This window comes from Canis lupus, chromosome 16 (genome assembly GCF_048164855.1).
Source record: "Canis lupus baileyi chromosome 16, mCanLup2.hap1, whole genome shotgun sequence".
NCBI classification, from domain to species: domain Eukaryota; kingdom Metazoa; phylum Chordata; class Mammalia; order Carnivora; family Canidae; genus Canis; species Canis lupus.
The window spans coordinates 54,096,562-54,112,504 of NC_132853.1; positions in this window are offsets into that span (position 1 = coordinate 54,096,562).

Consider the following 15,943-nt stretch of genomic DNA (forward strand, 5'->3'; position numbering starts at 1 on the left):
CTGAATTCTGGAGAAGCGAGTGGGGTGCTGAGGAGAGTGGGGAGGCTGGGGAAACCGAGCTGCTGGAGGCGCTTGGAAGAAGAGGGTGTGTTTCTGTGAAGCCACACCACGTACAGAAAAGACTGGAAGGCCACACGTGGCATTTCTGCAGAGGCTGGGTCTGGATAAGAGGATAGCTAGGGGTTTTTTTCTGCTTGAGTTTTTTTTACTCTGCTTTTCTGCATTTTCAGAGTATTTTCATTGAACACACAATTCTTTTATATTTAAAAAATAATAATAATTTGATTTTTTTTTTCAAGAAGAGATGTGCTCCTGTGAGGAAACAGGGAAGTGAGTATGAGCAGGAGGCGGGGCTAGGAAGGAGGGCAAGTAAGAACATATATATAGGACTGGTTTTTCCCACCACCTCTCCCAACCCACCCCACCCCCCAAAAATGGCCCAAAGCTTCATTCCCACCTGGAGTGGTACTAGGGACTCAATGTTGTGTGTCTCTCAAATCTATATTGAACTCCTAACGGCCAGCATGATGGTATTAGGAGGTAGGGTCTTTGGGAGGTGATTAGGGAATGGGACCAGTGCCCTTATAAGAAGACACACAAGGGACGCTTGGGTGGCTCCGCGGTTTGGTGCCTGCCTTTGACCCAGGGCATGATCCCGGGGTCCTGAGATCGAGTCCCGCATCGGGCTCCCTGCATGGAGCCTGCTTCTCCCTCTGCCTGTGTCTCTGCCTCTCTCTCTTTCTGTGTGTCTCTCATGAATAAATAAATAAAATCTTTTAAAAAAAGAATAAGAAGACACACAAGAAAGATGGGTTCTCTCTCTCTCTCTCTCTCTCTCATTCTCTCTCTCTGATGACACAGCAAGAAGGCCGCTGTCTGTATGGAGCCTGAAGAATCCTCACCAGACACCAAACCTGCCAACACATTGATCTTTGACTTTCCAGCCTCCAGAGCTGTGAGACAATAAATGTCTGTTGTTTAAGTGAAACCCCCCCCCCCACACACACACACACACATGCTGTGGTGCTTTCTTACAACTCAAACAGACAGGTGGCAAGCTATGGAAGCAGGACTGGGTGGAAAGGCGGCTTGCACCTCACCCACAGATGGGAACTGATGCAAGCATGGCTCCCCCACCCAGTGCCCACTGCTTACTGTAGAGCAGGAACTGGCTGACCTCAGAGAAATCACTTGGGGAGATGATTTAAATGCAGATTCTTCGGCCCCTCCCCATCCACTCAGTTAGGTCTGGGCCAGCGTCCCAGGCCGTTCTCGCACACACTGATGTTTGAGGACTAGCGGATGGACAAAGACCCAAGAAACAGCCTGTTGAGAAGGACCCAGGAGCAACCCTTGCTCCGCACACAAAAGAAGGAGAGCATTTCTGTCCTGGCAGGTCAGAGAGGCTTCTCGGAGGACTGGTGTAGGTGCTTCAGGGATAGCCCGGCCTGGTTCTGTCACTTACTAACCACTAAATTCGTGGATATATCTTCTCAGACATTTTTAATCTACAGATTCCCCCTCCATCTTGCTCTGTATTCCTTGTAGGATATTTGTTGAAACAGATTGCTTGTCCTGTAAGATAGATAGATGAGCTTTCTTGGGCACAGTCTGATGGTGTTTCTCCCTTCCTCCAAGCCCTTTCCTGATGCCCCGTGAACACGGTCTAGAACTTCAGTGAGCATCAGAAGCACCCGGGAATCTTGCTATAATCCAGGTTCTCCAGCCTTCTCTCCAGAGATTCCAGTTCCAAAGGTATGTGCAAAGGGCCTGGAATCAACTTCCTCAGGAATCCCCCTGGTTAAGTATGGGCCCACAGACCACATGCACGAGAGACTCTGACTCTCCCCAGGTAACATGCCCTTGGATACCCATATCAGCTTCCTAGGGCTGCTATTCACAAGTACCACAAACTGGTGGCTTAAAGCCAAAGAAATGTATTTTCTCGTGGTTCTGGAGGCTGTAAGTCTGAAATTAAGGTGCTGGCAGGAACATGATCCCTCCAAAGGCCCTAGGGAACAATCCTTCCTTGTCTCTTCCAGCTCCTGGTGTGGCCTGCTATCTTGGCGTTCCTTGGCTTGTAAAATGCATCACTCCAATCTCTGCCTCCACCATCTCCCTTCTCCCTGTATGTCTGTGTCTCTGTGTCTCTTCTCATAAGGACACAGGTCATACTGAATTTAGGACTCACCTTGAAGACCTCATCTTCACATGTGAGAGATTGAATAGGCAAATAGACAATGGCCAGACCATATATAAAAAGAGGACTCTGACCCACAATCTACAGTCAATCCAAGGAGCCAATCCACTATATGATAGTACCTAAGACCCTTTAAACCTTCCAAACCTTGACCTTAGCCCTGCCTGCCTTTCCTCTCCCATACTCTATGTCCCTTCTACACCAAATGACATTCTGTCTCCCCAAAGGACACCTGCTCTATTGCCCGAACATTTAGCACATTACATGGAAACCATCTGTATATCTCCTCCACCCGATCCGGTACACTGCTCAGTGGGAGTAGCATCTCATCTGCCCTTACATCCAGTGTGCCACATGTGGTGCATAATATGTACAGGTGCTTAATAAATATTTATGGTTAAACTGCATGGCCAAGGGGCATGTGCTTCCCCATTTGTCCACTTGGAAAATTCTCATGCTTTCAGACCCCGCTCCAGGGTAGGCACCACAGTCACCTGGTGCAGGCTTCCTGACCCCCACCCCACTCCAGAGGTGAGATCCCCCCAACATCTTGCACACTTGTCTATTGACATCAGTCTGCCCCAGTAGACGGCTCCCTAAGACCAGGTGTGTTTTTCATTTCCTTATCTCCAGTAAGAAATACAGTGTCTGGGACTCAGAAAATACTCCAAAAAATGTTATATGGATGATTCTTGGGAAAAAAAGAAAAAAAAAAACTCTCATATTCTTTCTGCTTATTCCATATGCACCCTGCATCCACACTCACACCCACATACCTCTAATGCCTGCAGTCACTTCTGTATGTATGAGCTTCTCCAAACACAATGCAAGAGAAGTCCCATTTACTATTTGGATCCATCCTTACTACCATCTCTTCAGTCTCCCTCTCCCTCTCTCTCCTGTTACATCTAATAACATTTAACACCTTTTAAAAACAACAACAACAACATTTGTTTCAGCCAGATGCTTTCCTCTTCCCAACTAAGGTGCTGAAAGAACTGAACGCACCTGCTGTCTCAACCACCTTTCCATCCATGTCTCCTCCCTCCTCAACAAGCTGTCATCTGCCTTCTGCCCACACCACCTCCAAAGGCACCAATGACTTCCTGGGGGTTCAATCCAACATTCATCTTTCAATTCTCCTCTTCATAACTGTACTTCCTTAGCCCTCCCTACCTGGGAGATTCTCTCTTCTTGCCATCCAAGACAATGATCAGGCTCATTTCCTGCTTTTCTCTCTCTGCATTCCTGCCCTCTCTCTCTCCCTCCCTCCATTCCTCCTTCTCTCTCTTTCTCCTGAAGGACTTGTCTCTTAAACATTGGCATTCCCCATTCTCTTCTCTTCTCATCCCTATATTCTCTCTGGTTGACCTCATTTACTCCACCACTTCTGACTATCACCTTAGAGATTAACTCTCAAATTAAATATCTAGCTCAGTTTCTTTCTCCCAAGGTATCTAGACTCACAGATCAAACTATTCACTTTGCACTCCTCCAGGTGTCCCATAGGCATCTCAAACTGAGTACAACCAAAGTGGAACTCACTTTCGTCTGTCCCCACTGTGCTCTCCTCCTCTCTTCCTCTTCCAGTAACTAGTACCACCACCATCGTTACTGAAACCAGAAACCTGGGATCCTCATCTCCCCACTGCACCCCTGCTCCCTCATTCCTTAAACCCCATAAGTCTCTAGTTCTCCAAAGGCTTCCCTCTTAACTTTCTCCTCTGTAGCCCTGGTTTCACATCATTCACTATAGTTCAAAGCCCTCAATAGCTCTGTCCTGAATCCCCTGAACAGACTTTTCTGGTACCCTCTCCCCCAACTAGTGTCATCAACCTTTGATCCATTCTTCCATACTCAGCCCAATTGTCTCCATGAAAGGAGAAAGTGATGACATTACACTCCTCATAGAATCCCCAACAGCCCCCATTTCCTTCAGCATAAAATGCAAACTCCTAAGCATGACATGCATAGCATAGGCACCATTGCCTCTGTGAAAACGACATCATGTCAGTGCTTGTGTCTTATTCAGACAGGACCTGACACATAGCACATGCTCAAAAGTATTGGTTGAATGAATAGATGGGCAGATGAGGATCAGAGAGTCAGGAGAAAGGAAACAGGAAAAGGTAGCTAGCTTGAAGGACAGTTCAAGGAAAAGAATTCAGGAAGTAGGCAGTGGTCAATTATACCCTTTGGCCCTGAAGACCAGTTGACAACTGCCTGCCATGTGGAGGTGCCCTAACTAGAAAAAAAGTTACATTTTCTCAAATCTGAGGGAGCCACCCCACTTTGCTAGTCATAGTCCCAACCAATGCCAGCAAAGGATATGTCCATCAGAAGCTAAGTCAGTCCAGAGGGAAAAAGCACCATGGACACCAAAATAGTTCCTCTCCAGGCTGGAGGATTTATTGGCCACCATCCCTACTACTACCAGATGAATGAATGCAGAACGGAGTGGGCAGCAAGTCATCCCAATGTCTGACCAAGCAGTGAGTTGATCCATGATCAGTAACACTCAGTGAACCACACAGATAACCAAGTCTGAAGCTAACCAAGTCACTGATACTTAGCTGGTTAAAAAACAAACAAACAAACAAACAAACAAGCAAAAACGAAAAACATTCACATAGATAAACAAAATAAAACCAAACAAGCAAATGAACAAAACTCTAGTGCAAACTACCAATGAAGGCATCTGGTCAAATATGGCAGATTAAACACATGCAGTTTTCCCCTTCCCTTCTGGATTGCTGTAAGTGACGGTAAAGAAATTTTAAAAAGCAAACGTTTGTAAAGAGAAACACAGCAGAAATGACAATACGCAAGAAAATACAAAAAAAAAAAAAAAAAGGAAGTTGGAAAGGGACCAGGGAGGTAACTGACTCTCTAGGATAGAGAAAATGAACTGTGACCTTGAATGGGTAAAGCCGACCAGGAAGAAAGCCAATTTAAGCTGTCGATATCCAGAAAGACCGGGAAATGGAGGATCCAGGCAGAGTTAGAAAGAAGAGAATGGTTGAATGACTTTATAAGAAGTGTTTAGGCATCACACACACAAAAAAACATTTTGTTGTAGCTATGTATGTGATGGATGTTAGCTCAACTTATGGTGGTGGTGATTTTGCAATATCTCCAGAGAGTGAATCATCATATTGTACACCTGAAACTAATGCAATGTTATGTCAATTATAGCTCAATTTTTAAAAAAAGTGCTCGGAACCTTTGGTCCTTTCCCCATGACTCTACAGCTTCCTCTATCCCAGTTAAAAAAAAAAAAAAATGATGACATTTACTCTGGGAAGTGGCTGAAAGAGCCAGGCTCTGGATTTGGGGATGCAGGCCCCACGGAAAGGTCAGGATTGTGGTACAATATACTGCCAACAGGGAAACTAAACGAATGTCTGAATGCTTAGTGAAATCCTCAACCATCTTCTCCTGCATGGCTCTAAGAGCTTGGTAGCCAGGCTTATAAAGCCCTTAAGATCCAGCTTGAGATCTTTCCAGAAAGCTGGCAGGCTAACAAACAATCTACAGATTAGGTGTGTTCCTCAGCCAGGTGACCTTGTCTCCTCCACCCGAGAATTCTAAGGAAATCCACCACTTGACAGCCCTGTGCACAAAGCGCCTTCAATAGGCATTTTAATGTTTCACTCAAAATATAAAACAGAAAGCCCTGAAACACAGATAATAACAAGTAAGGAAAGGCATGTGAGTGAAACAAATAAGCTAGAAGTAGAAAAAAAACTAAAAATAAATAAAATCCTCAGAAATTTGAGGGCAAAATATTGCACCCATGAACCATGAACAGAAGGCTATGAAAGAGAGCATGTTTAGAGAATAGGATCAGTTCCTAGAAATTAAAAATATAATAGTTGAAATAAAAGATTCAGCAGGAGGGTTAGAAGATAAAAGATCAGTCAGAAAACGAAAACAGCAAGGGATGGGAAATAGAGAAATACCAAGGGAATTGGAGAAATAGTCTATCTGTAAAATAGAAGCTCCAGAAAGGGAGACCAGTGACAACAGAAGTGGAATATTTTCCAAAAAAAATGAATGTAACAGCATCTTTCAAAAACAAGGAGCATGAGCTTTCAGATTAAAGAGGCCCGCCGAACTGAGGCCAGACCCAACAAATGGTAAAAACAGACGTGGTTTACACCAAAGCATAACCTCATGAAATGTCAGAACACCTGTAATGAAGAGACGATACAAACCAGATTTGGGGAAAAGCTGGGCACATCAGCATCCACCCTGGAAGCCAGGACACAATATGTGACTGCCTTCAAAATTCTAAGAGAAGGGGACTTCCAACCGTAGAACAGAATTCTACACACAGTCAGATCATCCGTTGAAAGTGAGGGCAAAATTAGGACGTTTTTAGATAATCAGCGTATCCGAAAAATTTGCCACTGTCCTATCTACTGCCACAAAACAAATCACCCAAATTTTAGTGGCTCAGAACGACACACATTTATTGTCACATACTTTCTGCAAGTCAAGAATTTGAGAGTGGCTTAGTACTGAGTGGGTGGTACTGGGGGCGACGGGGGGGGGGTTCCCATGAGGGGGCATTGAAGGTATCAGGGAAGCCACGGTCATCTGAGGCTTGACTGGAGCTGGAAGATATACATCCAAGCTCACTCATCACAAAGGACAGCTCGTGACACGGCAACTGGGTTTCCTCAGAAAGAACGAGCAGAGGAAGAAGAAGAAAAGAGGAAGGAGGAGGAGGGGAGAGGAATGAAGGAGAGGAGGGGAAGGCAAGCCAGTCATCAAGACAGAAGCCACAGTGTCTTGTACCCCACCCCCCAACCTCTGGAGTAGCATGTCGTCACTTTTGTCATAGTCTGTTGGTCACAGAGACCAATCCTAGTACAATGTGGAAGGGGACCAGGAGATGTGGATTCTTGGGGGTTGTCTTAGAGGGTGGATACAACATGCTTTTTCTCAAGAACCTCCTAGAGGATGGGGACCCCTGGGTGGCTCAGCGGTTGGGCATCTGCCTTTGGCTCAGGGCATGATCCTGGAGTTCTGGGATCGAGTCCCACCTCAGGCTCCCTGCATGGAGCCTGCTTCTCCCTCTGCCTGTCTCCCTGGGCCTCTCTCTTTCTGTGTCTCTCATAAATAAATAAATAAATAAATAAATAAATAAATAAATAAAATCTTTGAAAAAAGAAGAAGCTCCTGGAGGAGCTGCTCCAGTATAACAAAGATGCAATCCAGACACAGAGTGAGCAAGAGGGAACAAAGAACTAACGCTGGAAAGCAAGAAGGAAGAGCCTCAGGATGATGGGGAAGAGAAGTCCCCACATGTGAGCCACGCAGTCGATGTGGAGGACAATTGGTCCAGACAGAACAGAAGGACCAAGAGATCCAGGAAAGATGCCTCCAAGCCAAAAATGAAACCAACAGGCTGGATACGTTGAGAGAAGACTTCCGCTTCCGCCAGAATTTGAGGATGAGTTACAGACAGTAACATGGAAAATTAAGCACGTTTTTTTTTTCATCTTTTTTTTTTTAAGAGGTAATCATTAACTCCAGGGAAAACACAGGCTCTACAAGACAGAAGAGACCAGCAGAGAATAGTGCTTGATCAGCTTTAAGTAATATTTACATAGTTATAACCACGCAAACACTGGCCACTGAATTGACCAAAAGGATGGTAACTATACCAAGAGGAGCGTGGGGAGGGAAATTCATTGTATAAGAGGTTGGGTTGGGGGTCTTTCCTCGTAGGAGGCCAAAAAAAATCTAAAACAGAGAAATCAAGAAATAGAAGTGTGAATGTGTCATTTATAAACATGGAGGTAAATAACTAGAAAAAAAAAAAGATTGATTGACAGTGTTCACCCTTAGGCAGTGTATCAGAAATGGAAAAGGATGGAGCAGCGATCTGCTAGTCCATTCTAGAAGCTTACTCCCACTATTTGACTTGTTGACCACGTACATATAGAACTTGATAAAAATTAAATTTATTTTTTTTTAAGATTTTATTTATTTATTCATGAGAGACACACAGAGAGAGAGGCAGAGACACAGGCAGAGGGAGAAGCAGGCTCCATGCAGGGAGCCCAACGTGGGACTCGATCCCGGGTCTCCAGGGTCACGCCCCGAGCTAAAGGCAGACGCTCAACTGCTGAGCCACCCAGGGATCCTCGATAAAAATTAAATTTAAAATAAAAATATTTTACTGGCCGAACAAACCCTTCTATCAGCTGGAACTAAGGATCAGCATATTTTGTCAGCTTATCTTTTCCTCTCTGGACCTCAAATTATAGGCAATGATATCATTTTGGAAGAAATTACCCAGGATGAGTAACTCCAGCCCACTAGGCAGCCTCTGCTACTCAGGGCTGCGGCGCTGCCCTCCTACCCCACTGAAGAAATGCATCAGATGCTCGTTAAGTCATGCACCACTAATTGCTTTTTGATGGACTGCCAGCTTTGTGGCAACACGCCAAGAACGGAGACAAAGACGGTTTTTGAGATGACAACCCTTTTAGCCCCTCTCCTGTGTGGGATATAAGAAACCATGAAAAAATATCTGATTTCCAAAAGGCCCACAGAGGCGCCTCACATGCAATTATTGCCCTGCATGCTTTCTGGGCGCTTGCTAAGGAGTTAGGGCCTTAGGTGGGGGCTTCTGAGGTCCCTGAGCATAGAGGACACAGTCAGAAGTCCCATCACAGAGCTGGGAAAACCCTCTTTCTCCCCTTTCCTCTGACCAGCTCTCTTGTTTATTGGATGGATGGACGGACGGATGAACAAGTGAATGAAGGAAGGTGTGTATCTGTGTAGGACGTTCTCGGACAGATACGATCCTCAGAAGCACGATCACATTACCAGCGCCTTTTCATATTATGGGTTTGTTTCTTTTGCCAACCACATCAGAGCCGAACACCAAAGTGAGTATTGGCTATTCCTGAACAGTCTGACAATCTGACAGCCCTGAGAGGTGCCCCTCTTGGAAAACTAGATAACGCACTCAGTATCACCACTGCCAAGTCATTTTTGGAACTCTTCTTTGGAAATTCACTTTGGAGCTCAAAGCACAACGTTTAGAATAGACTCGCTGATGCCAAGTCATCATTTATTTATTTATTTATTTTTTTTAGGGATGATCTGATATTTGCAACCAGCCCTATTTTGATAAGTAACTTAAAATTTGTGTATATCGTGTATACATAGAAGAGTTGTATGGGGGGAAAAAATCCTGAAGTTCTGTTTAAGTGAATTCATTATGGAAAGAACCCTAAAGTGAGTCCTTCTGTAGCATCCTGAGGTGAGCCCAAATCCTATGTCCCCTGTCACCAGCTGGGTCTGGCCGGGCTCGGGCTCTCCCGCCCCATGCGCTTGCCCAACTCTACCAGCGGCGAAGACACCTCCTAAACCCTGACTCCAGTTACTCAAAAGGGTTCCATGTTCCAGCAGGCTAGAAACAAAACCCAGGAACTGTCACGCTTCACAACTTCTAATAAAAGGGTCTTGCCAGGGAAAAAGATTGAGTGTCTGAAGTGGCACTGAGAAATTAGTTTTTGGCGGCAGCCACAGGGACAATCTGTCAGAGGAGAGATCTGGCTGCAGAAGGAGAGTGGGGTGGAAGAGGGAAGGGGGGGAGGGAGAGGGAGGGGGGCAGAAGCAGCCTCTGGGGGCTGTGGGAGCGAAGGGGGGTGGTACACACGATGTCGTGTGGGGACATGGGAACCCCCGGTCCCCCTCTCCAGTCCAGCCATCTGCTCTGCTCTGATGGGCAGACAGGCACCACGACGCTTGGGACTGGCAGCCGGTGGGATCAGCAAACACAACCAACACGCTGGCTCCCCCACACAGGGGAGAAGCCCTCGGTCAACTCTCAACTTCTGGAAAGTGGCCAAGTCTCATCACTGGGGCCTCACCTGGCTCAGCGAAGCCCCTCGCGCCCTTGCAGCTGAGACCCCTGTCAATGCCCATGGGTCATTAGGGAGACACTGCCTGCGGAAAGGAAGGAAAATCTGTCTTCTTTGCCTTGCAGAAACTTTTGTGTCGCTCAGTGACAGCCTCATCTGGGGCTCCCGCACGCAGCCCAAGAACAGGTACTGAGCTCCCGAGACAGCTCTTCAAGATCCTTTCCCAAACCCATTTGGCTTTAATTCCCAGGCACAGCCTGTCTTGGCCCTCACTGCCTCCTCCTCCTGGAAGCCCACCCAAGGCTGCAAGAAGCTGTGGCCACCCCACAGGCTGCATCCCATCCCCGGATTGGAGACGGTGGGGGGGATGGGAGGAGTGGGGCAGGTGGGGGGGCAAAGAAAAGTGGGGGGGGTGGGCTTTGGGGCCCCATCCTGCAAGGCCTGGTGCCTGCGGGCTGCCAAGACCAGATGGGGAGGTGACTTCTGTGCGCTCACCCCACCCTGAGGCCAGCAGAGGAACTGCAGCCTTTCTGGAAACAGGATGTAACTCTATTAACTGCACTTACTGGATTAACTCCCGCAGTGGTTCTTGCTTCTTGGGGAACAGAGGCCCTTGGGCAGCAGAAATCCCTGAGCTTAGGAGAGGGAGCTAGGGCTCTGCCATCAGAGACACTAGGAGCGAAGACTCCTCTGCCAACATCAGGCCAGTTTCTCCACTGGGAGAGCCTCTCCTGTGGACCTGGGCCCCACCCCCCAAAATCCTTTTCAAATGCAAATACTCTATGTCCCATGCAGGATGAACTATCATTTTAGCCACAAGAGCAGGGAGGAAAGGACAAAGAGAATGTCCAGGGCCGGCGAGAGTGACCCATGGAGAAAGGACCCAGTGGGATTCTCCAGCAAGGTCCCTGGGGGCTCACAGGTGCACAGACCCCGGGAAAGAACATGCCAGAAAGAACAGTGTGATTCAGTGCAGTGATTCTAGCACCGTGGCCAGGATGAAATCTGGCTCTGATCTCCCCTGCTCTTAAGAAAAACGAAACCACTGAGACCCATTGGCTGGTTCTGGCCCATTTATGAAATTGCTGCCCGCCTCTCATAGCTGAGAAATGCCCATCCCTACAAGAGATGGTGCGTCTGCAAATGGACACTTGCCAAAGGGAACTGAGGTGCTGCCCCCCATTTCACTCCAATATCTCCTCTGAGATGAGGGCATTTGCCACCCAACAGGGCTTTTCCTTATGAGAGGGACAGCTGCGGTCCCATCTGCCAGTAGGGCAGAGGCTCCCAGGCCCCAGCCTGCACAGGCCCCGCCCAGTGCTCCCTCTAGACACATAACAGGGTTCCTGGGCTTGTGGAGTGGGCTGTGAGTCCACAGTGGCCCTGGAATAAAGAGACTGAGTGGGGTATTGTCTGACCCAGGACAGACTTTCCACGCCCCACCTCTGATCATCCAAAGTTCTTCTAACCTGTGAAATGAGAAGGTTGTACTATCCACAGATAGTCCTCAGCTCTAGCTGACATTAAAATCACCTAGGGAACCTTGAAAAATGATCTGGGCCCTTCCCAGATCCATTAAATCAGATGAAGCCAGGGTACCTTTAGTTTTTAAGACTCCCCGGGTGACTCTGGTGTGCAGCTGGGTTGTGAAGCCCTGAACTAGGTGTTCCCTGAGGCCACCGGGCTTCTGTGAGTCGATAAATCCAACCCTAAAGGCAGCTCCTCTTTGCAGGGAAAGACCTGCCCAGGGAGCAGCCTGATGGGGCAGTTCAGCATGGAGAGGCACGTCATGCAGCAGGAGAGGGCCGGATACTTGTTGGCAGCTGGCCGTGTCTGGAAGGGGGAGGAAGAAGGGGTTCTGGGAGGGCTGGATGCTTGTCAGGGCCTCAGAGAACTCGGATGCAGTCCAGAACTCACCAACCCATCGTGAGGTTCAGGGGCACACTGAAGGGACAAAGAGCTTAAAACAACTAAGGCTATTCATGGGGGGGAGAAGAAATCCCTCTCACCTTAGTCAGCCTCTGAGGGTGATTACAGATGGGAAGGAGCCCCTTCTCCAACATGTGTGGCTCTGCGTAATCATACCTCAGCACTGCTACCTGGGGGCCGGGGGACAGATGGTTAAGCTCTGTCCCTCGGGAGCTGTGTGGCCTCGGGCACGTTGCTTAACCTCTCCGGACCTCGGTTGCTCTGTTCACCAACGAGGATAGTAATAATGGCGATGTGCTTCATAGGGTTTCAGTGAGGATAAATGAGTAAGTACAAGGTGTCTAAGTACAGTGCCTGGCACACAGTGAACACTGAGTTAGTGTTAAAAACTATTCCCATGGCAAGTTCTCACGGCTGCACAACTCAAGGAAACACTGAGTTTAAGACAAATAGCCTCCTTCACTGCAAAGCTTCTCAAAATAACAGTGTTAATAATGATGATGATGTTAGGTACCTCAAAAGCTAAGAGGATTAAATGAGATAAAGAATGTACGAGACCCTCAGGCCCCCATGCACATAATGAGTACTTAGGAAATGTTCCCTATGAGTGTTATTAATAAACATGGTGGATCTTTAAGAGAAGGAGAAGCATTTTCCAGATTTGTGCTCTCTTTTTCCTACAGAGGATTGAACAGAATCAGTGCTCTAGGAAACATTCTGGAAAAAAAAAATCACAGAGCAGGGTGGCCACATGTCTTCCAACCCTGTTGCCAAGGGACTGGAAAAGAGGAGGCTGGGCAGGGCAAGAGCAGCAGGGATAACGGCCTGATGGGAAGGGAAGGGCTGGGGAACCGTCTCCTCCAGCTCCCCCATGCCCTGCGGGGTGGCGTGCCTGTGGAAGGGGTGTGGGTCTGTGACCCAGAAGAGCTAATTTGCATCTTGGCTTGGCCATTGTCTATCAGGGTGAGCCCAGACAAGTCACTGAGCCTCTCGGGGCCCGGTGTCTTCCCCTGTATAATGATGGGAGGTGGGTTAGAAACTTGAGAATTTCTAAACTCCCTTCTGGGTCCAGGATTCTGTTTGGGTACATTTCTGTCAAAACGGGGGAGACGGAGAGAAAAAGAATGTCTAAGTCGTGGTCGCTTCTAACCACGATCCCTGATTCTACGCTTATTTGCAGTGGTTTCCACCCAGGTTCTAACACCTGCTCACTCACTCAGGTGCTGTATTCCGTGTGGATTGAGGATGTTAATAAAGAAAAAGGGTGACGTGTCAAGCCAGGCCATACCCGTCAAGGGGTGGGGGAGAGAGAAATGAAGACTGGTCCTCAAGCTAACCCCTTCCGTATCTGTACCCCTAAACGCACTCTACCAAATGGCCAGATTTTTTTTTTTTTTTTTGAAGAAACCTGGTGTGACCACCTTCTGTACCTTCCACAAACTAAATGTCAGGACCATGATGTTGGAAGGGACTTTCTGTGCCACCAGGTAGAAGATGCCATCTCAGAGACAGGATAAGGAAGCTGACATTTCAGTTTTGGGGAAAAAAATGCAGTTGCTTAGTGGGGACGAGGGACAGAAACAGCTGAAAACAGGAGGGTCTCTCCTGGGAGTCGGGATAATATGATCATCACGCCCAGGACCTCCTCCTCCTCCTCTGCACATCGGTGTGTTCCACACAACAGGAGCGTTGATCCCTCTACATCAGTGGAAATGGCAAGCTGCATCCTCGGGCATTCCCACGGAGATAATAAAAACCATACCGTATGCTTGGATTGGCATCCACCACTCCCAGCGAGGTCCAAGTCTTGTCTCAGGGATCCCACCTCCCCTTCAGGCTTCATAGCGAGACAAATCCGTCCAGTAAAATGATTGCAGAGGGACAATCCCCCCCCCCCCCATTTAACTTACTAAAGCCACTAAGAGGCATAAGTGACCTACTTTGGTCATATTCATATGCCGTAAACTTCTCACCCAAACAGCAAACGGAGTAGCATCTCCCCAACTACAGGCTGAGCACCCAGCTGACCCTTTGTCCTGCTTCTGTTCTTATTTCCTGTTGTCTATTGTCTCTCTGATAAGTGCTGACAGAGGGAAGGCTATTATTTAATTGCTTTAAAGATATCAAACAAGCCAGTGCCAGGGTTATCTCCTCCCTACCGCCTCTATTTTTCTGGCTCAAGGTTGGGTTACTTAGTTACTAACCGAGCGTGGCAGAGAAGTAGAGGCAGCCCCAGGTGTGGCAGGGCAGACTTCATCCAGCAAGTGTGTGTGTGTGTGTGGGGTGGGGGAGTCAAAAGAATAGCCATGAGGAGTCAAACAGGGAACCAGAGCCTCCAGGGTGGCTGCTGAGTACAGGTGGCAGCAAAGCCAAACAGGTCTTTCGAGGCATTCAAAGCAGGGAGGGGGAGGCGTACATTATCTAGACAAAATCAACAATCATTCTTGATTACACGTTTTCTGCTGTCAAGGTCAATGCTATTCAGTCCCCATTCGCTGGGCCCTACAGAAGAGACAGGTGCGCCTGAAGTGGATCGGGCCAGTATTTTTTCCAGGACCCAACCTGACTCAGGCAAGAGAAAGGAGACGTCATAAGAAAAGGACAGGAAGGGGCATTTCACTGTATTCCATCTCTGAGATAAAGAACATTGTTGGAGGAGGTGGGTCACCGAGAGGAGGTTACTACTGTCTGGTTGACCTGCAAGGTGGCCTCTGGCGACTGAAGGCCCCTGATCTTCCTCCGCTGTCCTTGGAATGTACGCTCCACCCATTGTTCCCATACTAGGAGCCACTTCAAGGATGCAGCCTTGAGAGAATAATGTATTACCGAGACCATCTGGCCTTTAAAGCCTCTGTAGAAACTTGTAAGATTTTGGCCATGGGTGCAGAGACGTCCTCATCTTGCAGTGCCTAAGACAGGCCTCCTAGGTAAATTCTCTTGCTTCCTAAAACCGCCACCTACCCACCAGTGACCTGCCAATTTCTTCAATCCTTCTTTGCCCTCTGTGTACAGGGGCCAGTTTCAGAGGTCACCCCGGGAACTCCCGAGGTTGCAAACCAGCAATCACACAGAGGGGTGCCAACTAACCACCCAAGCTGCCTTGAAGGAAGCGATGATCCTCATCTTCCGGGAGCAGTCTGCTTCTGCTGGTATCGTACTCATACTAAAATAGGAATAAAACCAAAGCAAGCATCATGCCATTGGGGTCACTGTCGGGGGCGGGGGTGGGGGGGGAATCGGGGCATCGAAAGCCAGCAGTCCATTTCTTGTGTAGGTTACAAAACTGATGCCTTTTAAAACACACACGCACACGTTCAACACCTTGAAGATAACATGATCACAAGGAAAGAAATCAGAGTGTGGAGTGGGCACTCTGTCAATCTTCTTTTTCCCAGAAACCAGCCGGGTCACCGGTTTTAAACTGGAGATGACATCAGGTATTGCTGCGGTAACTGCGCGCCTTGAGCGTATCTCCCATACTGGCTCATCACCACTCTGCCCTCCTGGGACTCTCACCACTCCGCCTCTCCCAGCCACCCGCCAGCAGGGGCGTCCCCCTGCTAGTGAGCTACCTGCCCCAGCCCCTCCACCCTACACACAGGAGTCTAAAGAGAAGCTGGCTCCCAGATGGCTTGGAACATAAGGCGACCGCTGGCTAAAATGCTGTCTAGCTCCTAAGCTCCCGCATGAGGAATGCAAGCCCCATCATAACCAACATCTCAGAAAGAGACAAATCCAACGAAAAGTCCTGATCCCCACCCCGGCAGCAGGTACCCCCAAGACACAGTGTAGCCCAGATGGAAACCTGCAGCTGACCGCTACCTCTGCTGGTGGTTTCTTTCCCGGGTCACTCACCTATCCCTAGGGCTCACCCTACCTGCCAAACAGCCTCTGGACTTGAACTTTTAACGGGTGGATTTGGAAG